Source organism: Pogona vitticeps, chromosome 5 (assembly GCF_051106095.1).
Source record: "Pogona vitticeps strain Pit_001003342236 chromosome 5, PviZW2.1, whole genome shotgun sequence".
NCBI lineage: Eukaryota > Metazoa > Chordata > Lepidosauria > Squamata > Agamidae > Pogona > Pogona vitticeps.
Window position 1 is genome coordinate 137,286,531 of NC_135787.1, and position 25,001 is coordinate 137,311,531.

At 39.6% G+C, this 25,001-nt stretch overlaps 1 protein-coding gene across 6 annotated transcripts in view; it reads left to right on the forward strand.

Annotated features, from left to right (window-relative positions):
* CNTN1 (contactin 1) overlaps window positions 1-25,001 on the forward strand; it is a 239,772-nt gene that overhangs the window by 60,811 nt on the left and 153,960 nt on the right. For all 6 annotated transcript variants that reach the window (XM_078376853.1, XM_078376854.1, XM_078376852.1 and 3 more), the window contains exon 2: window positions 6,640-6,691. The gene's annotated coding sequence lies outside the window, so the exon portion shown is untranslated. The remainder of the gene's footprint in view (window positions 1-6,639; window positions 6,692-25,001) is intronic.

Consider the following 25,001-nt stretch of genomic DNA (forward strand, 5'->3'; position numbering starts at 1 on the left):
TCATTTGAAGAAATTGTTGTACATTAAAACAACATCAACAGCAACCTCCCATCCATTCATTAGATATCTTGATCCAAAACATCTTAATGAAGGCAAACAGAAACTTGATTCTTTGTTTACTGTGCTTGTCAGACACAACACCAGATACGTTTACATGATATATAAGAAAAAGAAAGAGGTAAGTAAACCTGAAGGCTCCCATTTCTCTGCTTTACTTCTCTATACAGTGTAATGGGTTTCGTGACTTCTTTCCCTTAGACTGGAGTGTCTGGAGGCAAGTAAGGAATGGACAAAGGAAAGTAAGGTGGAGAGGAGCTCGTTCTCCTCACTCATATGCAATGTTAATATTCAAAACAACCATCCAGAGTTCTTAGCTGAATCAAGCGGACACACAGCTGCTTGTCATGGCAAATTTGATATTTGGGTTTGGAGAACTGGCACATCTTGTAAAACAAATTTTGATACGGTGTAATATGTCCTATGTCGTTGTTCATATGAGGTTGTATTTACCTAATTTTCAGACCTGCTAAGGACCAGATGATTTTAATTATGTCCTGACACATTAAAACCATAGAATTCAAAGACGGTGTACTTTCTTTTTCACATGACTGATAATGCTTTGATAATGCTTTCATGCAACCTTACGTACCTAACACCAGATCTGGGTTGGATGCATCTTAGCTGGCTCAAGGTTGACTCAGCCTTCTATCCTTCGGAGGTCGGTAAAATGAGTACCCAGCTCATGGGGAGGGGGGAGGCAATGTGTAGCCTGCATAAGTAACTTGTAAACCGCCCAGAGAGTGCTTGAAGTGCTATGGGGCGGTATATAAGCAGCATGCTTTGCTTCTCTATGTATTCATTGGGACATTAGCTGTATGAAAACGTAACTTTAAAAAGGTTACAATACAATTTTCCAAAGAAATATATGCTGTTAAACAACAGAACACCACATAAATCGTTTCTGTATCTAAACATGTTGTATTTTAATGTAGATTAAGCCAATAGTATTGATTATGTTTATCAGTTTTGTTAATTTTAGAATGCTAAAACTGCTAGAAAGAATATATACTCTATGTGTATGCACACACACCTGCTTACTTGCCTGAATATGCAATGGCCACTAACTTTAACTTAACAAAATGGGCAGTAAAGATACGCCAGTTATTGTAGGCTAATGATTATGTACATTCTTGGTAGTTTCCTCTTTCCCACAATAGTGGACTAGAAGGGCAGTAATAGAACTTAATAATTATACATTACAATTGTATTCATCCTAGTACATTACAAGCCAGCCATTCAGTTGCAGAGATCATACATTTTACAGTGAGAGCTTTGCTGTGTAATATTGATTGATTGGTTGGTTGATTGATTGATTGATTTTCTGTACTTCTATGTTGCCTTTCTCCCTGCAGTGGGACTCAAAGCATCTCACATATCAGTAAAAGAGAAAGAATTTTGACAACATACAACATTTTAAAAGAATTGTTATACATTGAAATGTATTAAAATAATATAGAAACCAGTTAAGAAATGTAAAACCATTTAAATCATATTTAAAAGGATATACTGGCAGTAAGTATAGATAACTAGCTATGTTAAAATTGGATTCTAAACAGTAAAAGCCTACTGGAAGAAAAAAAAATTTCAATTGCTGCTGAAAAGAGAGAGAGGGCTGGCCTAGTCTCATGAGGGAGGCATGAGGCATGTAACCTGGGGGCAATTACTAAGAAGGCCCTATCTCTGATCCCTATCAAAGGTTTATCTGTAAAGGAAAATAGACCAAGAGGAGAGCCTCCCCAGATGATCTGAAGAACTAAGGAGAATTATATGAGGATATATGGTCAGTCAGATAGCCTGGACTCAAGCTGTGTAGTGCATAACCTATATATGAATGAATGATATTTGGAATAGGCACTGGAACACTATTCAAGCAAATTCCCAGTAGGAATTTGTTGATTTCCAGGGAGGTAATATTTCATTTTATTTGGATTGTTAGTAGAAAATATTTTGGTAAGTTAATGTCACAGTACTTGGGTAAGTATTTAGTAGTAGCATCAATAATAACTTAATGAAGATTTAATTTATAGTCATGACATGAGAAGAAATTGCTTCTGTCAAATGGCACTTATAATTATATGCATTATATGCATTACATATCTTTTAAAATTTTTATAGAGCCCCCCTCTTTTTTAAAGCAAAGGATTACAAATTTTATTTTATTTTCCTTTAAAACAGAAGGACTCTTTATGTATGGGATATCTATGTTAGGATAGTTTCAAGTTACTATTGTCTATAAAATGTATAACATATTATTTCTATTTAAACCAGTGGAAAGTACTTTTCTGTGGCCCCAATAGCTTCCTCTGAAAAAAGTTTATTTGTATGTGCATATGTTTGTAAAATAACAATGGTCAGTTTCTGCTTCTGAAGGTATCTAGGAATAGCAATTAATTCATCAGGAACTGTGGGGAAGGTTCTCAGGCCGCCACATTCAAAATAATAATAATTTTTTAAAGAAAAAGAAAATTGGTTGTTGTGGGTTTTTTGGGCTCTTTGGCCGTGTTCTGAAGGTTGTTCTTCCTAACGTTTTGCCAGTCTCTGTGGCCAGCATCTTCAGAGGACAGCACTCTGTGCTCTGGTGTGGTTGGCTTGGGAGTGCAGTATTTATGGCTCTGAGATAGGCTTTTGTCTTTTTCTGTAGATTAGTGATTAGTGTGTCTTGTTGTGAGTGTATTGTTGTGCTAAGGAGAAGAGATTATCTCTCACTGTAGTTGATGGGTGTCATTAGCTGGTGTTTTGTGTGTAGTGCTCCCCTGTCCTTGTGGCTAGGTAGAGTTCATTGACCTTTTGCACATTGTATTTTTGAGAGCTGGGAGCCAAGTTTTGTTGAGTTTCACACTTTCCTCTTCTTTGTTGAAGTTCTGCTGGTGCTTGTGGATTTCAATGGCTTCCCTGTGCAGTCTGACGTAATGATTGCTGGTGTTGTCAGTATTTCAATATTTTGAAATAGAATTTCATGTCCAGTTTGTTTTAGGGCATATTCAGCTACCAGATTTTTCTGGTTGTTTTAGTCTGCAGTGTCTCTCATGTTCTTTAAATGCTGCGTTTTGTGGTTCCAATATATACCTGGCCACAACTGCAAGGTATCCGATATACTCCTGCAGTGGTGAGGGGGTCCCTTCTGTCCTTTGCTGACCGTAACATTTGTTGTATTTTTGTGGTGGGCTTGAATACTGTTTGTAGGTTGTGTTTTTTCAAAACTTTCCCCATGGTCAGCAAAGGACAGGGGGAAGATATTGTCATCCAGAAACAACTGGCTTTAATTCCCTAGAAGTCTGAAAATGGCTTCTTAGGACATACTCATGGTTGTCATGGAGGACATGAAACCTCAAACTGCTCCAGCACAACAAGCGAATTCCAGAGCCACCTCTGAGACCAGTTCAGATAGCTCAGGAAGGGAGATTTGTGCAGTGGGCTATTCTTTTCACACCTTCAGCTATGCACACTCAAATCAAGAGAATTATGGGAAAGGACACCTGGTAATAGTGATGGAATTACAATAAACCACTGAAGTTTCGACTCCCCGCCCCTAAGATGTGAAAATCCTGGTGGACAGAGCTGAGATAAATTGACTCCCCCAACTTCATCCAACCAGATCTTTGTAATACAGGCCAGGTCAGTGTCCTTTTGCAGGATCATGTCCTGAATGGCTGCTGTTTCCTTTCCACTGACTTTACATTCAGCATCTTCAGAAGAAACACTTGAACAAGAGGTCCCATTTTATCTCATTTGCTTGAACAAAAATTGGGGTCTTTTCATCTCATTAGATATGTCAGTCAGTTCATCCATTCAGTTTGACTGATCAGTACCAACCTATTATATGTTCTATGAAAATTTTCTAGACAATTTTCCCAAGTTGTAGGGAACTTACTACTTCTGCCCCTTCTTATTTCAAGCCTAAACAAATTGCTGGTTATAATCTACCATTACGCTGGTTTTAATAAAGGCAATAGCTTAATGTCTACGCCATGCATCTAAAGAAGTAGGCTGCGATCTATGAAAAATTGTGTCAAATAAAGCTGCTAGTCTTTAAAGTGCCACAGGACGATTATTTGATCTTGTTGCAACAGTGAAGGTTACCTCCTTGAAAACCTCTGAATCCAATTGCTCTTACAGGATTACAGGTTATGGGTTCCCTTCTGTGCAGTACTTTGAGAATGATGCTTGGCTAGGAAGCATCCTGGAATAGTGCTTCAATTGTGGTGGTGGTGAAGAGGAAAGCTATGATATAGAGACTATGATTGATGTCTCAGTAAATTGAAACCATCCTGCATCTTTTAAAGAGAAAACTATGTTTGCTATTCTTGTTGACAAAGCTTCATGTCAGAATTTAACCAACTGCTTCTCTGGAAGTTGGGAGTGGAAAATAAAGTATAAGACACACAGGAATCATTTAATAATAATAATAATAATAATAATAATAATAATAATAATAATAATAATAATAATAATAATAATAATAATAATAATAATAATAATAATAATGATGATGATGATGATGATGATGATGATGATGAATCAAGTCTATTCTGACTTACGGCAACCCTTTCTTCACAGTTTTCTAGGTAGAGAATACTCAGAAGTGGTTTATCATTCCCTTTTTCTGGGGGTGCCCTGGGACTGTGCAGCTTGCCCAGGGCTACACAGGCTCTCTCTACTTGCAAGGAGGCAAAGTGGTGAATCAAACTCCTAACTTCTGGCTTCACAGTCAGATACCTAAACTACTGAGCCATATAGCTAGTCAACCATGTAGCACATCTTAAAAATAATTGCAGGATGGGTGATGAAACAATAACACAGCACTTGTATTCCACAAAAATAGGAACAATAAGAATCTTACAAAGTGTAATCTTGTTAATTGCTCAAACAGTTTTTGAAGTCAATCCATTTGGGGGCATTCAGGAAAAAAAAGATGAGATGATTACAAATCAGCATACATTCTTCTCTGACAGGGCACTTGGCATTGTCAGTCTAAGGAAATACAGTGGCTAACTCTCCCTCCTTCCTTTTCTCTGTAAAAGAGAGTTTCACACAGTTCAATGTGCTGGTTTCACAAATAAATTTTAAAAAATGTAGCACTAGTATTTGGGAAACATAAAGAAATGATAGAAAACAGTAATACAATAGATTATTGTCAGGCAGGGATGAGGTCATAACTGATATTTCCCAGGAGTTTGCCCCTGGGTCCACAGCTGTTTAACATTTTAATTAGAGATTTGGAGTTGAAACAATCTGTATCAGATTTACAGGAGTAATAACATTGGTTACAACTGCCAGCCATCTAGACACTGTTCTGACTATTCAAACTAACCTTGACAAATAGAAGTCTTAGGTTGCAACTAGTAAAACAAAAGAAAAGATAATGTTTATCAACACAAAAATGCCTAGAATTCAAGGATGTTGAGAATTACCCTCTTGCTGCAGTGGTTCTGCAGATGAGCCATCACCACAGTGTTTGCAGATTTAAAATGCTATGTGAAAGACGTAAAAATTGGCAACATGATTTGTCTGTCTACAGATGTTCCAGCTGTGGTGATTTAGGCTGCTGTGTTAAAATTATTTTTTCTGGTTAATGTTAAGAATGAAAAAAAAATGAAAATAAGAATTTAGTAGATGAGATTTTGAAAGCTTCCTGGAAAACCATAATTTGCTGCTATAATTTCAGAAACTTTAAAAAGGTGATAAGAGAACGAATCCCCCCACATCAATACCACATGTTTATAAGTGATCTGAATTTTGAAACTGAGAAATGTGAAGGATACATTCAGAACATCTCATTCAGGGACCTATTTCAACTGTAAATTCTTACGGTGCTAATGAGCATGATGCTTTGTCTACATTCGTATCCTTCTAGCTAATGGGTGGTTGGTTAGGAGACATGTAACAGAACACAGGGTTTGCCCTTACTTTAAATTTTGCTTCAGTCAACACTTGTGGTCTAGACAGACCTAGTGTTTTATGTTTACTGTCTGGAATCCTATTAGTACAGTATATACATTAGACATGTGTAACTTGCTATTCCTAATTGTGGCTAATTAATGAGGTACAGAGCCATGTCTCAATCACATGCCTGGTCATGTGTCGGATTCTACAACTGAGGTATGCCCCAGCACCTTCTCAATTAGCTGCAAATTAGCTGAGGCAAGTTATGAAAATCTTATAGAAACACCAGTAGAACACCAATCTCGGATGTATATGGGAGGAGTGAGACTGGACATTCATCTTATCACATTCACCCATTTCAAATTAGTAGTAAATGACATTAAATGAAGCCTTTCCCAATGGTGGGTTCTCGCAGGCGGTTGCCTAGTAGACCTGAGACAATGAATAAATAATGGCTGTAAGTGTATAATCACTGTGATTTCAGAACTATTTGTTTGTTGTTGTTTAGTCGTTAAGTCATGTCCGTCTCTTCATGACCCCATGGACCAGAGCACGCCAGGCCCTCCTGTCTTCCACTGCCTCTCAGAGTTTGGTCAAATGGGACCAGTGGCCATGATCTTAGTTTTTTTTGATGTTGAACCTCAGACCATTTTTTGCAGATTTTGACTTCTGAACCTTTTCTTTCTTTGTTTCCAGGTAACTCTGGCAGACAAAGAATTGTCCAGCTTCAGCACTTGAGGATCATTTGGTGAGTTGGAATGAAGTAGTGCTGTTCTGATTCTTGCAAAGAATATATACATTTCTCATGCTGTGGCTGCTGCCAACGCCATCTTCTCCTGAAATGCATTAATAAAACCACAATAAATAATAATGAAGATGATAGCAATCAGGATTCTTCCCATAAGACAGTTGGTACTAGGTGGCCCCATAGAAGAGGAGACATACAGTCTGACAAGTGCAGATTTTGATGTGTTCTTTGCTTCCATTACTTCACTTTCTTTCCTGGAAGCTATCCCACAATACAGTTGTGTAGCAGATACTGTTATCCTTCTTCTCAAGTTTCAAATACATTGTTATGTAAACAACAGAATAGATGAGCCCACATCACACTAATAGACACAATCAGTGGGAATTTGGTGGGCCATCTCTTCTGTTGGTTCTATTGATTCAGTGGGCTTCTGTGGGTCTACTACATATCCACCTACTAGATTTCAGCTACTACCAAATAAAAAGGTATGGCTAGAAAAGGAAAAAAGGAAAACAAAAAAGACATATCAGTCATCAACTCTCAGATAATGATAGCTTATGACCATGTCAAATTGCCATGGACTGAGACAGTCAGGGAAAAGAGATGATGTAGACTTCGTGTTTTTTTGCTACTCCTAAGATTCATGTGGATTAAACTACATCTTCAGATTCACGTGCTTCTTCAGTTCATCTTTCACCAATGCCCCAAGAAGATTGGAAACTTTTGTTTGTGTTATAAATTCACTGCAATTTAATTTTATATTTGAATCCTAAACCTGGCAGTCTTAAGTGGTGTATAACTCAAGATTTGAAGCTGATTTGTTTAATTAAAGCATACAAAAGACTAACAGTGGTTTACCCAGGTTCACCTATACCTCTAAACCAGTGGTTCCCAACCATGGGTGACCCAGGTATTCTTGGACTGCAATTCCCGGAAACCTTCACCACCAGCTGTGCTGGCCAGGGTTTCTGGGAACTGCAGTCCAAGAATGCCCGGGTTATCTGAGGTTGAGAACCACTCCTCTAAACCAGTGGTCCCCAACCTTGGGCCTCCAGATGTTCTTGGACTTCAACTCCCAGAAATCCTGGCCAGCAGGGATGGTGGTGAAGGCTTCTGGGAGTTGTAGTCCAAGAACATCTGGAGGCCCAAGGTTGGGGACCACTGCTCTAAACTATTATTGATTCTAAACTGAGGCAAAAGCTTGCAGACTCCTTCTTTCAGCTGTGCCAAAGGTGGGGAGAATGATAGCATTGTTAGTATTCCTGCTTTACTGCTCTCTGGCCCTACAAGAAGTGGATTACAAATTGAGGAGACCTACCTATGTGATAGTAGCTCCAAGATTGATGCCCCATATGTCCTTAGACTACAACTCCTAGAAGCCTCTACTGTTGGTTGTTTTGTCTAGGGCTTCTGGGAATTATATTCAAAGAACACCTGGGAACCCCACGTTTGGGAACCATTGCTCTATGTAGTCCTAGGAACCAGAAAAAACTTCAGCAAGGTCCTTGTTCTATCTCTGATCAATTGGTGTATACTAAAATATTCCACTCTTACCCATCAACGTTGGCTCTTCAGCAGGTATTTTATAATGTGTTCATTTGGGAGATATATTAAAGAGAAATGACATGTCTTGCTGGAACAGAGAGTATTTAATATTTATGATATGTTAGTAGAGATCTTTGGTTCTGCTTTTGTTCATTCCCATAGTATCAATAATTCTCTTTTAAAGGCTGTTTGGATACATAGATGTGTTCATTAGAACTACCGTAAATTGTTTTGAATGCGTCCCAGATGCATAATATGTGGAAAACCTTCTCACTTGCTATCTTCTGGCATATGCAACGTGCATTTATTTTAGATGCAATGTAAGTGTGATTCTGTCCTATTGTCTGTATATACTGGGAAATGGGTAAAAGCCAAAGCTGGCAATATATCTTTTACCCTCCATCTCCTGAAGAAGGTACCAAGGCAGATGAAGGCATAATATGAGGTCCTTGCTAGTGTTTTTACAGAACGCATTTCTGAGATCATCACTGATGTATTACATTGCTTTTTGGAGCCTGAAAATTGTATCTCCTTATACACGTACCTTGTGATTCTTTGATTAATAAATTATGATGTGCCTCTCCAAGGAATTTCATAAAAATATAGGCTTCTGAAGAAAAAAATGGGTAAATATAAGACTGAAAACCAGGTGGGTAGGGGGATCTTTTTATTGTTAGTGAAATACATTTTACTATATACAGCTGCACCCAAATGATATAAATATTATTCTCAAGTCATTCTGTTGTAAGAAGTGCAAAGTGAAAGTACAGTTTGCTGTGAATTATTCCAAATCTAAAAACATATGAGAAAGTATTATTTAAACTAAACTGGTTTGTGCATTAAAAATTATATTTTTAGAGATGTTTAATTAAATAATAGAAAGGGTGGCTGTAATCCAGCAAAGCAGGAGAGCAGTGACATTTTGCTGCACTTCTAATACTCTCAAGTTGATTATATAACTTTAATAATAATCTATATTATATAATGAGCTAAGGGATTCTGTGGCAGTGGTAGTGATAAAGCCTCTGGGCCCCTATTGGTTGAGCTCATGTAAAATGATATTCAGAATGATTTTAGGAGCTGGGAGTGTATGTTTGGGGCAGACAGGAAATATGGAATGTTCATAATAAAAAAGGAGAGAAAGAAACATGGAACATTCATACGAGAACTCTGAAAGAGATAATGAAAATTTGGCTGAAATTAAAATATCACACTGGTTCTAAGGGGAACAAGATTCTGGGACAATTTTAGACTAGATGAATCAGAATAGGAAACAAGAAAGGTGAGCAAGTTGGTTGAAGGAGTGGTATACGGAGGAGCTCTAGGTAGGGGACTGTAATTTGCCCCACACAGTGCAATCCCGTCTACTCAGGGTATATAATCTCAGGATCTGAGGCTTACAGTTTTTAATGGGTGAAAAGAAATACGTTCTTGATTTACTGTAAGATGTCACTGTGCTAGGTAAAAATTTGTGTAGGTGGAAACCAGTTTGATTTTCAGGAGAGAGAAATACTTGAAGGGAAGGAATAAAATACTTTTGTATCTCCACTCTCCCCCTGCTGCTCCAGGTCAGTTTATAGCTGCATTTTAAAACATATATTTGAGGATAAACAAAAAACCTGCCTGTAATTCAGTGTTGCTTTAGTGTCAGTTACCAAACACATGATATTTCTTTTCGGCTGAAGAAAGTGCAATAATTTTTTTAAAATACTTGTTCATTGGTGGAACTGTGAAGATGACACCATGTTATTGCCCTCTCTGGCATCTCAGTTGTTCTCCATTCTTTATTCTTTCAATTTTCATTCCAAAATTGGAAGCTGTTAGTTGCAAAATTGTAATGACGTTCCAGAGGCTGGTCCCTGAAGAGTCACCAGGTGCTTTCAATAGCCTGTTAACTTTTACCTTCCAGACTAAGCCATGGGGAAGCAGAATGTTTATTCCTGAACCAATGCTTCGAAGTCATTTAATAACATCATCTGGGATTCCAGTAAGCCTGGAGGCAGGATTTTTTGGCCTTGTTTGGGTTTGATCATGCATTCACCCAGAAGTTAAGGTTCTTTCAGAGAAACCTCACTTTTCTTTCACAATAGAAATATTATGGTGCTTGTTCCATTGCTAAAAGATCCCCAATTATCATTTTCAAACCATGCAATAAGGGCAGTTATGATAAACCACTACTTGTTAATCCCTGCACTCCACCTCCCCCCCCTTCATCCCTCCCTCTCCTTTCTTGGGGAAGGTAAGCTGTTTTCTGTCTTCCTTTCCTTGTAAACCACCTAGATTTGTTGATTGTCACTTTCTTTTCCTGTATCATTCTTTACATCCCTTGCTCTTATCACCTTTCTCTTTTGGGGATAGAACTGCATGAATAAATTCAAACTTTATCATTATCTGTTGTTAGTTAATACAATTGGATGCAAGCTATAGATTGACTGAAGATTAATCTGCATCTTGTTTAAGCAGTATTTTTAATTTCCAAGTTGCTTTATATGTCTGAATCTGCTAGTCTTTGCAGATGCTCAGGGCCCATGGTTTGAAAACATATTGATGTCTGTCAGTGTTGTTTGCCTATGTACGTGGCATGCATCTGTGTTAATTTGCACTTGTTAAAGGGTTTGCTACACCCAAACCAGTGCTCTAAGAATACTACTATACACGTATGTTGCCATTTTCACAGGGAAAAACAATGATTTCCTGAGGAAAATAGCAGATAAAGATTTTATTGACAGTTGTATTGCCTTTGGGATCAGTGTTTGGCAGTTTATTTCTCACTGCCTGGGAACCACAGGCCTTCTGTCCAAAGCACATGTTTGCTTTCTAGAGATGTATTATTTTGCTAACTGGATGGCACCAGCATGCACAAGAGATGACCTTCATTTGTATTCTACACATAGAAAGTTTCAGGGTTTAGGACGTAACAAATAACTGGAAATTTTCTTGTTCTGGACACATCAAGATAGCCCACTGGAAAAAAGGAGATCAAACTCTGCCACATTGTTCACTCCTGCACAATGTGTGTGTGCTGGCCAGCAAGAATATTAGCAAAAAAATGAATTTTTATTTTGAAGCCATTGTAGTTTCATACAAAATACATTTTTTGTACAAAATGCATTGTTTGCCAACAAGAGAGTATGCTTTGGCTGAAATCCTGTTGCTCAGAATAGGAAGTCACAACTAGAGCAGGCCCATTTGAATCAAGGGAATCTATGAATTCAAATCCCCACTGATTTAGTGGGCCTGCTCGTATGCAACTTACTATTGGTAAGCAACAGATTTTCAGCCAGTATGAGAGCAAGTGCAATGTAGCGGATATAGTGTTGGACGAGGAATCAGGAGACCTGAGTTCTAGTAATGATTCAGCTATGGAAACTGGCTGGAAAAGGGTAAAAACACTCCTTAAATATCTGAATACTTTGAAAACCCTACTAGGGTTATCATATGGCTGAATCAACATGATGGCACATTGACAACTTTTTCCCCATAAAACACATAGGTTTTGCATAAAACAGTTTTTTGTGAAAATACTGTGCTTTTTTTTCCACAAAAAAGTCCTAAGGTGCATCAAATGTATAAAGACTCTCATAATCCTAATCTTTAGGGAGTTTGAATATATATAGTATGTATACGCGTGCACACGCACATGCATGCGTGCACGTGCACATACACATGCACACGTTTGTGTGTGTATGTATATATGTGTATATGTGTGTGTATATATGTATAGGTATATGTGTGTATGTGTACATACACACACACACACACAAACAAACATAATACGAGGAGGTGGGGCAAAGGTACAGGGTCCGAAGGTACAGGGCACTAACAATGTTTTTCTCTTTTTCTTTTTCAAGGTTTTCCATGATACGGGGGGGGGGGGGGAAATAGATGAGGCTATGAAAAAATAAAGGAGTGTTACAAGTGGAGGAAATGTCTGAAGCCTGTCTAAAATGCAATAGGTGAAGCAGGGTGGTGATGTGAAAAAAGCGAGGTTGTGAACTCCTGAGATAAGCCAACGTAATTACATATGCCCCAGCGAAAACACACAATAGGCGCAAGCCCTGTACCTTTGGAATTTAGGTGGGTTTAGAAAATAAGAGTAGGAGTAGGGCAGAAAATTTGTAGTTTGCAGTGAACCTTTGAGATGTTGTGGGCTACTAATCCTTGACATGTTTCATCATAGCCTCCTGATATAAAATAAATCTTGCCATTATTTCCCTGGGGATCACATAGATCTGCCATGCTCTATTCTTAGAAATATTTGGCTTCCCTTCCATAGGGCTTATTTTTTAGCATTTTCTACATTTCCAAATCCATGAAGTAGCTTATTCATTTGCAGCTTGATAATTATTGAATTGGAATGAATTTATTTATTATGGTCAGGTGACTAGGTCATAAAACATATTTATGGCTAAAATATACAAAATGCAGTTTAAAAATGTACAATCAGTTCATAAAACATATTATCTGATTAAAATATAGAAAATGCAATTTAAGAAGTGTACAGCCAGTTCATAAAACATATTATATGGTTAAAATATACAAAATGTAATTTATAAAGTGTACAACAAATATTTAATTGTATACTGGTTGTAAAATAAGAGGAGAATCAAATACAGCATTTTTATAGCTATCCTTTGAACCATTGGATCATCTAGGGCAAACTGATTTGGACAGGGTCTTTGGGTTATAGGGAGTCCTTTGTACATATTTGTAAAAATCTGTAAATATTTCCTCCCTTTGATTGGGACCACAACATTTCTCTACGCTAGACCCTCGTGCTAAAACCAGTCAACCTGTAAACTCAAGAGACTATAAGGGAACATTGTGCCATTGCTGCTGCACAACATTTTGCTGCAGGGTATGTAATAAGGGAGTTTTGATTGGAAAGAAGTAGCTTGATGTAAAATTCATCAGGTCTCCCTGGATATCTGAGAATGATTGGGCTCAGGAGGTTGGTGTGTAGATCACTATAGAAAAGACAGTACAGTAAAACATGGCCTACAGTTTCCACTTGGCCATCGTTACACGGACACAGGTAATAGGTAGATGTTGAAATCTTCCCTCCATGGGCTTAGAGGGTAAAACGTTAAGTCTCGTTAATGTGAAGGCACTTCTGGTCTTTGTTGACATTGTGCTCATCAAATATGAAGATATTGTAAAGGCATTATTAGTGACAACACTGTGTTTGCCTGACTGGCTCATATGCTCTTGAAGTTTCATGTCCCAGGTTCTTTGAGTGCTGCTTTAGCAACGACTTGCCCCATTGCCAAAAGAACATTGGTGGAAAAGCCAATTTGCCTTATTTCTTTTGTAAGTTGTAGTTTCCATTCTGATTGAAAGGAGTCAAAAAGTGACATCTGTGCCAAGCCTTCTGAAGAGAAGATATGCTGTGTGTTTAGTCGTTTAGTCGTGTCCGACTCTTCGTGACCCCATGGACCAGAGCACGCCAGGCCCTCCTGTCTTCTACTGCCTCCCGGAGTTGTGTCAGGTTCATGTTGGTTGCTTCGCAGACACTGTCCAGCCATCTCATCCTCGGTCGTCCCCTTCTTCTCTTGCCGTCACACCTTCCTAACATCAGGGTTTTTTCCAAGGACTCTTTTCTTCTCATGAGATGGCCAAAGTACTGGAGCCTCAGCTTCAGGATCTGTCCTTCCAGTGAGCCGTCAGGGTTGATTTACTGCTGTAGCCAGTAATTAAACATGTGGACTTTGGCATGTACTCTTATGGCGATTAGGCCAGCCTCCAAACGAAGGGCTACACTAGGTGTACAGGGGGGTACAGTTGTTTGGTTTGATCGTGCATTCACCCAGAAATTAGGGCTCTTTCAGAGAAACCTCACTTTCCCTTCACAATAGAAATATTATGTTGCTTGTTCCGTTGCTAAAAGATCACCAATTATCATTCTCAAGCCATGCAATAAGGACAGTTATGCTTAGAAATATTTAGCTTCCCTTCCATAGGGCTTATTTTTAACATTTTAGAACATTTCCAAATCCATGAAGTAGCTTATTCATCTGCAACATGATAATTATGCTTATTTGTCTCTTGTTGAGTTCTCAGTAGGCTAAACCAGTTAAAGGCTAATGGCAGTTTGTGCTCTAAATCAAGTAATTTCAATGGAATCAGGAGAAATACATTTGTTAGGTACAAATAAATGGGAAATCTGTGTTTTTTTCCCCAGAAAAACACAGAGATTGTAAGGTTGCTCCGGATTTTTGGAAAGAATATTCTTGGCACAAAATGAGGTTTGCAATGGCTTAAATGTCACTTAAAATAGTATTAATGGCAAAAGTGTGGATAATGTTCAGTCGAAACATGAAAGTGATGCTAAAGCTGTAGCCAGGTAGGGCTGCAACGACATTTACTATCTTTAGTGCCTGATTTGCAGGGAACCCAGTTCTCCTCAGCATGAATTATGTTTTTCTACACCATCATCCATAAAAATGCTGGGCAAAAACTCTCAGAAATGCTGACAAACCATGGAGAGAGGGTGGGTATTAGCAAATTTTATCTCCTGTTTTCAGCTCATTCCCCAGCCACAGTCATTTCGAGCAACTACTTTATCCATCATATCAAACCCAGACCTACTGGGATCTGCCACACGTTAACTAGGCTGCCACCAACCATTCCCTATAAGAAGTCACACAGACCAGGGATGGATTTTTAAACAAATAAAGAACAAGGTTTATTTAAATCACACACAGGGAAAAATAAAATGATCAGGTGAATAAGATATAGTAACGTGGCTTAGTTTCACTCATACATACACACAGGTTGGTTCACACAGAACCCTTAACTTGAAGCACAGACCCTGAACCTATCAGTTCTGGCTAACCAACAGACACCTGAACCTATCAGGTTGGTACTCTGACACACAGTAGTACCCTGTCTGACACACAGACTCCCACACCAGCTTCTTCTTCCCAGCTGCTGCTTCGTCACATCCCAGCGTCTAAACTTCTCCACACACGCATCACCTATATATACAGTACAGCCCCTCCTCCTGATGTCCCGCCTTCCACTCCCCATAGGATGGAACTTTCCCTCCAAACCCATGACAGACAGGTAACATCAGTGCTGTATGTAACACCTCCCCTCTTTATAAGTTGTTTTGTAGGGGGAAAGCTAAGGTGCTTTTTCCCAAAAAACAACCTGGATAAAACACACAACAACAGTTATACATACCATATCATACTTACTTATACTTACATGCTAAGTTAACCATAGCAATTAGGCATTTAAACATTTACCATATACATTACATCAATTTACCTTTATTCATACAAACCAAGTTCAAAAAACAGGTACATTTAACTTTTTGTCATCAAAATATATACATAGTCCATGTTCTTTCGCCGTCTTCATTCTTCAGGTCTTCTTGACAAGGCGTCAGCAACACAGTTCACTGACCCTCTGACCACCTTCACTTCAAAGTCATAGTCCTGTAGGTTTAAAGCCCACCTCATAAGTTTGCTATTGTGGGTTTTCATTGTCTTTAACCATTGCAGTGGTGAATGGTCAGTGCACAGAACAAAATGTCTTCCCCAGATGTAAGGCTTGGCCTTCTGGATCGCGTAGACTATGGCCAAACACTCCTTCTCCACGGTTGCCAAATGTCTCTCACCTTTTTGAAGTTTCCTACTCAGGTAGGACACTGGATGCTGGTCACCATTCTCATCCTCCTGGCACAGAACTGCTCCTACCCCGCTGTTAGACGCATCGGTGTAGATGATGAACTCCCGGTCGAAGTCTGGAGCCCGCAGCACTGGATAGTTGATGAGCGCCTGCTTCAACCTCTGGAACGCCTCCTCACAGTCGCTGGTCCACGGGATGCGGTCATCAGTCTTCTTCCTCGTCAGATCGGTCAGCGGAGCCGCAATCTCGCTAAACCTCGGGATGAACTTTCTGTAGTAGCCCACCAACCCAAGAAATGATTTGACTTTTTTCTTGGTGTTGGGTCTGGGCCAATCACGAACAGCCTCTATTTTGGCCTCCAGGGGTTTTATCACTCCTCCCCCTACCATGTGACCCAAGTATTTTATTTCTGGGCTACCCAGCTGACACTTGCTCTCTTTACAGGGCCTAGGCCAAAGCACTCCCTCCCCTGGGTTAAAGTGCCTCTCCCTGCCTTCCCGGTCATCCCAAGCTTTCTTTCTGACCTTCTGAGCTTGCAGGTTTTCTGCTGCCAGCTCTAGATTTCTCTTTAGGTCATTCATCAAGGTGTCTATGTATGTCACAACGTCTTGTGGGTCTTCCTGGGTGATCTGCTCCCAATTTTGTTTGATCAAATCAAGGGGCCCTTTCACCCTTCTCCCAAATAAAAGTTCAAATGGACTGAACCCGGTACTGGCTTGTGGCACTGATCGATAAGCAAACAAAAGGGATTGCAGCTTCTGGTCCCAATTGTTTGGATTCTCTGCCAAGTAAGCCCTAATCATGCGCATTAGAGTCCCATTGAACTTCTCAGTTAACCCCTTACTTTCAGGATGATAGGCAGTGGTTTCCTTGTGCTTAATTCCACAGATTTGCCATAAGCGTTTCATGAGCATTGATGTGAACGATGCTCCCAAATCTGTGATTATTTCTGAGGCAAATCCCATCCTGGACATATACCCCACCAAGGCATCGGCCACTGTGTTAGTTTCAATGTTAGTCAAGGGTATGGCTTCAGGGTACCTCGTGGCATGGTCCACAATGGTGAGAATGAACCTGTTCCCCCTCTTTGTGGCCTTGGGCAAAGGTCCCACTATATCCACCCCTATGCATTTGAACGGAGTGTCAATCACAGGCAAAGGGCACAACTTTGCTTTGGTCCTGTCGCGGTTATTCCCCTGCCTTTGACACACATCACATTGTTTACAGAACTCCCTGATCTGCTTCCCTATGTCAGGCCAGTAAAAATTCTGTGTGATTCTCTGCTGTGTTTTGTTCACCCCTAAGTGTGCAGCAAACATGTCAGAGTGCCCCCTTTGTAAGATCATGGGGCGATACTTTTCAGGTACCACTAGCTGACTTCTGATCCCATCTCCCCCTTTTGAGATATTCCTCAGGGTCTCTCTATATAAAATCCCCTTTTTCTCCAGAAATCTCACTGGGGTTTCAGGTGTTAGCTGGGCGTCAGTCACCTGTTCAAAACACTTTTGGAGAGTGGCGTCTGCCTTTTGCTCTTGTCCAAATCTGCTGTCTGTGGTTAAGGTTTCCACCACAGCTTCTGAACTCCCCTCTGCTTCCGTCTCTGGCTCATCATTACCCCCCTGAACTGTCCCCGTGGTGGCTTGTGAGCGTGTAATCACTAGCACCCGTTTCACATGTTCAGCCAGGTCATTTCCCACGAGCACGGCTGCTGGCAGAGTCGATGAAATCGCTAGCCGCCAAACTCCCCTCCAGCCTTGAAAGTTGACAGGTACCTCCGCGACTGGCAGAGAGATCACCTGCCCCTCAATCCCTGCCACCTTCATGCTCTCATTTGGGATTACATACTCCCTAGGAATAATATCTGGATGGCACAGGGTCACCTGGGAACAAGTGTCCCGCAGCCCCCTATACTGACGGTCAAGTATTCCTACGTCCACCCCTGCTGTTTCAAACAACTGGGAATCTGTCCTCACCAACAGGCAGCGCCTGACTTCTACAAGAGGACCATTTTCCTCAGCCTGATCAGCAGATGTAGCTGTTCCAGATTGAGTCGCCATGGCAACAGGCTCCCTCAGTGACAATGAGCCTTGCTCTTTCTGGACACAGAACACAGCTTTTGGCTTGGTTCCACTCGACTCCTGAGGCACAATTCCTTTTAGCTGCTTTAATTTCTCACACTCTGAGATTAGATGGCCCTTTCCCTGACAGAAGTAACATTTTCTGGTGTATTTTGAGTCTTTCTCATCTTGTTTTGGTTTTCCCTCCAAAATCTGAGGTCTTGGTTTCATGTCTGAGGGCTTCTCACCAAAATGGCCGCCCATTTTTGGCGGGCTCTGAACTAACCCTTTGGAGTACTTAGGGTCCCATGTTTCCCTCATGTTTTCTTCAGAATAATTCAGGTTTTGAAGTTGTGCCTTAACCTGTGTGCCTTCTTTTGGTTTCAGAATAGTTTGTGGCTTTATCTTTCTTTCACACTCATAAACCATATCCACTGCCACTTTGGATTGTAAATCTTTTCCCTCAGAAAACTCATCTATGCCGTATGCATCCTTAAAAACTTGCCTTAATAGAGTAAACCCAGACCTCTGTTTCTCTTTCAGTTGTTCAATATATCTATTTTCCATTTGCTTAAATATATTGTCAATATTTTTCATCTCTTCCATATACCTATCCCAGTCATCATCCCTCTTGGATTTTTCCTCACTATTTATTTTCATTTGGCAAGTGGTGCAGCTTTGACAAAATTCTTTTATTTCTTTTCCCATTTTTGGCCAGTAGTACTTCTGGGATATTTTCTGCTTAGTCTTTGCCATCCCTAAATGTCCCGATAGGGTGTCTGTGTGACATTTTTCCATTACTTTCTTTCTATATTTAGAAGGAACTACAAGCAATTTTTCCTTCTTGGAGTTTATTAAGATCTCCCTACATAAAAGGCCTTCTTCACAATAATATCTCTCACGGTTCTCAGGGGTTACTGGACAATTGCTAACCATCTTAAAGCACTGCTGCAAGGTTGGATCTACTTGTTGATCCCATTTGCTAAACTCAATAGAGTCCTCCCCCTTTGAGTTCTCCATTTCTATTTCTAACTGCCTCATTTGAACTTCATGCTGTTGGGCTATGAGCATTTTCCTGAGTTCTGGGTTCTGCTCTCCGGTGCTGTCACCCTGCACTGAGCCAAATTCATCCTCAGAACCTTGGTCAACCTGGGGGTCTTTCACTTCAACCATTTCTGCCATTTGGCTTCGAGTCAAGGGCATAATCCCCCCCCCCAGAACAGGCTGCTTTAAAAAGTCAAGCCTCAAAATAAAACGACCACTTTTTTTTTTCTCTTTTGCCTCAGAACCAGCTTTCCCTATAGATTGCTGCTGTCCTTTCAGCACTAACTTGCAACAGTTGCGAGCTAGAGTCTACCCCCCTCTGCTGGGCCTCTCAGCAGACAAGCTAGCTCACTGCTATTTCACAGTTTTGCCTCAGCTTTTTTCCCGCCAAAACAGGCTGCCTCAGAGCTCCCTACTCTAGTCCCCAATCTGAGGTTACACGTTCTTCTACTAGTGCACCCCCCCGTGAGGTACACCTAGAAGATTACCTACGTGCTCTCAGATTGTCCCTGACTAGACCCCCCCTTGCTCTGGGCACACTTGCCAAGGCTTTGCTGGACCGCTGGACAACTGGACCAGTCGTATCCCACACGCTGGACACCAATCAATGTGACAAACCCAGACCTACTGGGATCTGCCACACGTTAACTAGGCTGCCACCAACCATTCCCTATAAGAAGTCACACAGACCAGGGATGGATTTTTAAACAAATAAAGAACAAGGTTTATTTAAATCACACACAGGGAAAAATAAAATGATCAGGTGAATAAGATATAGTAACGTGGCTTAGTTTCACTCATACATACACACAGGTTGGTTCACACAGAACCCTTAACTTGAAGCACAGACCCTGAACCTATCAGTTCTGGCTAACCAACAGACACCTGAACCTATCAGGTTGGTACTCTGACACACAGTAGTACCCTGTCTGACACACAGACTCCCACACCAGCTTCTTCTTCCCAGCTGCTGCTTCGTCACATCCCAGCGTCTAAACTTCTCCACACACGCATCACCTATATATACAGTACAGCCCCTCCTCCTGATGTCCCGCCTTCCACTCCCCATAGGATGGAACTTTCCCTCCAAACCCATGACAGACAGGTAACATCAGTGCTGTATGTAACACATACCACTTATCAAACCTATATTGGTTGATGGGAGGAGGAATACTTACTTGTTGCAGTTTCCATTAATATAACTCCATAATGGATTATATGATGGCAGACTGTAATTTTCATGTTGGAGGAGTTCAGCTCTGCATTCTGATGAATACAAGTGTCTGTAGAACAGAACCTGGAGCATTACTTTTCAGAACTGAATTATTTGCAACTGAATGTCCACTTGCAGGATTCAGAGTTTCAACAGAAAATATGACATGCATGTATTTTTTAAAGGTCATAACGATTTTGAACTGATATTAAGCTGAAAATTCAATTAGTCCCTAAACCAATAATTTCATTAGTAATATGGTGCCAAGAGGTCAATATTAATGTCTCCACTTGTCTAGAATCATTTAGAGTTTTCTAAGAGATTCATATGACATTAACCTGTTGGTAGCATCTCTCCCTCTCCTGTTTCTGTAAGCACCTGTGATAAGTATTCTGTGATTATATTGAATCCAGTCTGTCAGTTCAGTCTAAATATCAAGTGTTCAGTAAACAAGCCTATCCTAGTCTGTTTTCTTTTGTAGAGATTTGCTGACAATGTCTTTAATGTTTTTTAATGTTTAACTTACAATGTTTTTAATTCTGTTCCTTTTAATATTGTGAGCCACCTTCAGTCCCCTTATCAGGAGAATACTGGCCTATAAATCCTTCCTTCCTTCCTTCCTTCCTTCCTTCCTTCCTTCCTTCCTTCCTTCCTTCCTTCCTTCCTTCCTTAAAAAGGACTCAAGGCAGCTTACATCATTAAAAGGGCAATATTCAAAGGCTGAAAACAGTAAGTATACAAATATTTAAAAAGAATTAAACAAGTATCATATTAAATGCAGTTTAAAAAAAAATACTAAAACACATTTAAAACCATAAAGCACAACAATCCATTAAAAAAACCCTCCCAGACCATCAGTCATTAAGGATAAGCCTGCCTGATGGGACCAGCCTAGCTTCCTGTGGGAGGGAGTTCCAGAGTCTTTGAGCAGCAACAGAGAAGGCCCTCTCTCGTGTTGCCACCAAGCACACCTGTAAGGATGATGGGACTGATGATGTTAAAGCCCGGGCAGGCTCATAGAGGGAGGGAGACAGAGCAGAGAAGCAGGAGGAAACAATTCAAGGGCAGGAGGGAAGAATTGGTTAGTTCTCTGTGTTGAAGACAATAAAATGTAGTAAAGATGTGATGAGTGCTCAAATAATTCTCATTCTTGGCAATTTTCTGAATCTCATGATGATGAGATTTCTTCTGCACCAATAGATTTCCTGGCTTCTGCATTTGTCCTCCCCATCTCTCTCTTTTGTCTACCTAAATGCAGGAACTTGCATTTTTCTCTCTCTCTGTTTTTTCCATGCAAATAATTGTCAAATTTGGTCCCAATGAATCCTCTGTAAAAAAAATGCCATTCAGTACAAGAGTTGAAATAATCTTGTACAGTTTGGCATTTCTTCCAGAAAAAAGACTGCCCAAATTCAGAAAAATATCAGCCCTGCAAGAATTCTCAGAGAAATATTGCACAGAGAAACCTTATTTTATTTTATTTTCAAGAATAAGAGGCTGTGAGATTCAGATTCCTTGTCTCAAGATGTGACAGTTCAGCATGAGTGAAAACTCTTATTTTTTTAAAAAATGGCAGAATAGGGCTTCTGAGCGTTTAATTCCCATAAGACTTCTCTGATGGTTGTGTACACTTTTGTTCCTGGCATATGGAAAACTCCTGCAGTTTTGCTTGAGGCTCAGCTAGAATTCTGGCATCTTTCTCAATTTTGGATTGGCACGTGCCAGAAGTTCCATATGTACAATAACATTTCCTACCCTAAAACCTTTGAACACTGCGGTACTGGGAAGCAAGAAAACAAAAAATGTACCTCCTATACTAAGTTATGTGGGTCAGAGATTACATCTAAGATTGTATAATGTGATCTGGGTTCTTGGAAGGCAGACAATTCTCAAGTGACAAGCGGCAGATTTTCAAGATAACAAAATTGTAATTTACATTACAGTAAGAGTCTACCAAGAGAGCTTCTTTTCTTTTCTTTTCTTTTCTCATTACCTCTGTTTTTCATTGCTTAAATTATTTACTTTAGAATTTGGTGATTTCTAGATATGCAGCCTTAACTACTAGTGGTGTAGGAGAGAAAGATTTTCTGTCTTTCATTCTTGTTTGTATTCCCGAAATGGCAATGACACATGAAAAATCATTATGGCCTTCTCATAGAAAGCACATTCCTGCCCTTTGAGCAACTGGTTCTTCTGAGGCAGAACATAGCTATTTTTTAATGCTAGCATTTTAAGTCTAAATTTTTAAAAAAGATCTGGACTGTTTTTAAAAACTTGCTGGTGAGCAGGACTTGGTCCAATGGAAACTGGACCATTAGAGCAAATGAGGCAGTTCTTTATGTCTGGTTCAGCATCAAAATGCTAGGAACATATCTAATTTGGGCAAGGTGTAATTCCCTGCTTTTTAGTTGTGGCGGAAACGAGGCTCTCTAAAGTGTAAATACCTGCCTCTCTCCCCCCACCCCGTGTTCATATGCAAAAACTCATGTGCCTGCCTGTCTGCATAACTATTTTTGTGTATGTAAATTACTATGTACAGCACAAATTTTATTTTTCATGCCTATTTATAATTGTCTTATTTTTATTTTTTAACTTTAAAATCCAGGATTTGTTGTTATGTTGTAATAATATGTATTGAAAACACAAGGCATGGGCAGTGGAAGACAGCCATTAGAAATACCCTTAATTTTTTGTAGCTATTCCTTTCCTTTTCTTGCTTTTTTCATTCTGTTAAGGTAAATCTAATCAGACATAAGAGCCACACTTACTGATGAATATTTTCCACAGAAAGAAAGGAACTAGACACTTTGATGAAAATTAAGATGTCCAGAAGCGATGGAGACAAGTTATACCAGAGTGGGGCAAAAATTAAGCCCATGGGCTCTATAATGCCTTTGAGACCATTTTAGCCATCAGCCAGGATTGGTGGGGCCCCACAAAACCCTCAACCTCTCCAAAGTTTTAATTTTAAAAATAATCTCTTTCTCAAAAAGCCCTCTTGTGCTCTCTGTGGGTGTGCAGGTAATTCTACCATGTTTTAAGTGGTCCCCAGCACTACATACTTTCCAATGATTTAAATTTGAAAAATACATTTGATGACTATAAGGAATAAGGGGACATTAAAAAACTTTTTAAAGTTAAATTTGAAATTCGTTTGTTAAAAAAAAGTAGCAGCATTTGTCTGATTTTTCTTTCACCTTTCTCCTAAGTAGGGACGCATACAAAACATTTAAAATTGTCAGTTAGTTAAAACAGACTAATTAATTTAAAAACTATTTTATATTCATATTTTTAAATTATCAATTAAAAAACCTTCCCATCTCAACTGTCTTGGTTCTCTCAAAAGGTAAGTTTTTACCTGTTGGTAGAAGAAAAGGAGAGGGGGAACGAAGGGAGGGAGTTATTGGAGTAGCTTTTACAGTGCTTTACTAATTTTAAAAAACCGTCTTATAAAGATAAGTTTGCAACTTAGAAATCCTGCCAGTCAACCCTCTTAAATGATCCCATATTCCAGTATGAACAAGGTAGCATGAGACTCTTTCCATGCCATGCGTAATTTTTTAATCTCTATAACGTTATATCTTTTTAGTGAATTCATTACTTAGGTTTTCCATATATGGAAGATACTACTGTGCCCAGATCAACTTGCTTGCTTTATTTTGCACTGTGCATGTATGGAAGAGGGAAAAGGGAAAGGAATAGGTTCAATAGCTGTGCACTGTGACATATCCCTACAACCATCCATTGCAGTTGTGCTGATTTTGCTGCTGGAAGCTAGCTTGCTCCTTTTTCCAAAGCCCAGCATATGCTGGGCCTGCAATCATGTGAAAATATCTTGAAAACAATATATTTTTTGAAAGAAAAGGTTAGTGATAAAATGATGGGCAGGTTAATGATAAAATTGTATTCCTATGCAGGTCAGCCTTTAAAAAAACTGTTCTGAAACTTAAAGATGTATTGTCTCATGGAAAAGGCATGAAAGGCTGCCTGTTTCTAAATAGTGGATTGTTGTTGAAGTGTTTGTGCCAGCCAGTTCAGAGAGAGCAATCGTGTCTGATTCCTCTCAAGAGAGATGGATTACTCAGTTGCCTCAACCCCTGCTGTTTTCCAGTGTTATCCTTGCATAATAAAATGATTGAGTACTTTACAGAATTACTCATGTAGAAAAAAAAACTGAAAATAATTTCTGTTATAACAATGAATAAGATAAGAACATAATTGCACAATATTGTCATGTGTAAGTTCTCATGAGGCCAGTTGGATATGTGCCAGCATTACCCCAAATCTGAATGATCGCTGCTTTGCTTCTAAGCTGTGATAGCTCTCTGATAGTCTCACAGAACATGGAGATGGTGGAGAGACAAATGAAGCTGAGAGAAGAAGCACTCTATATCTAAATAATAAGAACTCAGGTGAGAAATGCTTCTTTCTTTCTGGCCAGTCTTGCTTTAATCAGGAGTAGGAAGCTCATGGCCCTGCAGATGTTGGTGGATGCTCTCATTAGTCTCATTTGGGATGGAGAAAACTATAGTCCATGAACAACTGAAATGTTACAGGTTCCCTACCTTTTTTTATTTTTATTTTTTTTGCTAAGCCACATAGCTATCAGTGAAATACTGAGAAAATTTGGCCTTTTTAAAAAATGATTTTTCTTATGCTGTCAAGTCAGAACTGACTTACAGTGACCCTCTGAATGACAGCCTTTCAAGTGAGTAGTCTCCAAATCCCACAAGGTATTAGTTCCCCTCACTTGGCAATAGTTAGGCCTCACACTGAATATTGTGTCCAGTTCTGGTCACTGCATTTCAAGAAGGAT